Source organism: Chrysochloris asiatica, unplaced genomic scaffold (assembly GCF_000296735.1).
Source record: "Chrysochloris asiatica unplaced genomic scaffold, ChrAsi1.0 scaffold00292, whole genome shotgun sequence".
In the NCBI taxonomy this organism is placed as follows: Eukaryota; Metazoa; Chordata; class Mammalia; order Afrosoricida; family Chrysochloridae; genus Chrysochloris; species Chrysochloris asiatica.
In genome coordinates, this window is record NW_006408810.1 from 3,316,099 (window position 1) to 3,316,601 (window position 503).

The following is a 503-nucleotide window of genomic DNA, read 5'->3' on the forward strand; positions in this document are numbered from 1 at the left end:
TTTCCCACTGTATCTGCTCAAGATATTCCTCCCACCCCAAAATAAATCGAGAACCATGGTGTAAAGGAGAGAAAAAGAGACCTCAAGAACAGGGTGACTGAGCACAAGAGGGGGGAAAGAAAAGAAGAAAAGAAAAGAAAAAAAGATGGAACTTGCTCCCAGGGACTGAAGGAAAAAAAAAAAAAGGTTGGAATCCATCAGTGTCCTTGTTAGTCATCTTCTCCTTCATCCTCCTCTCCTTCCTCTCCCTCATCATCATCTTCATCTTCTTCTCCTTCTTCGTCAATATCTTCCAAACCTTCTTCTTCTTCTCCTTCCCCTTCTTCATCATCCATATCAGGAACCAAATAGTACTGTAACGGATTTGGTCAAATATCATCTTTGATAACTTCTCCTAACTCATCTGTTTTATGTATAGACATAAAACCAAACGGCCACCACTCATCTGTCTGTCGTGCTGTGGTGGTCTGAGTTGCTGTGATTCTGAGGGCTATGCCACCGGT

The 503-nt window shown here is 42.3% G+C and overlaps 1 protein-coding gene and 1 pseudogene across 1 annotated transcript in view; one reads left to right on the top strand and one right to left on the bottom strand.

Annotated features, from left to right (window-relative positions):
* SLC2A9 (solute carrier family 2 (facilitated glucose transporter), member 9) overlaps positions 1-503 on the top strand; it is a gene marked incomplete at its 3' end in the record, with an annotated part of 151,835 nt that overhangs the window by 21,580 nt on the left and 129,752 nt on the right. The gene's annotated exons all lie outside the window — the stretch shown is intronic.
* Positions 210-503, bottom strand: part of LOC102838797 — a 4,017-nt pseudogene continuing 3,723 nt past the window's right edge.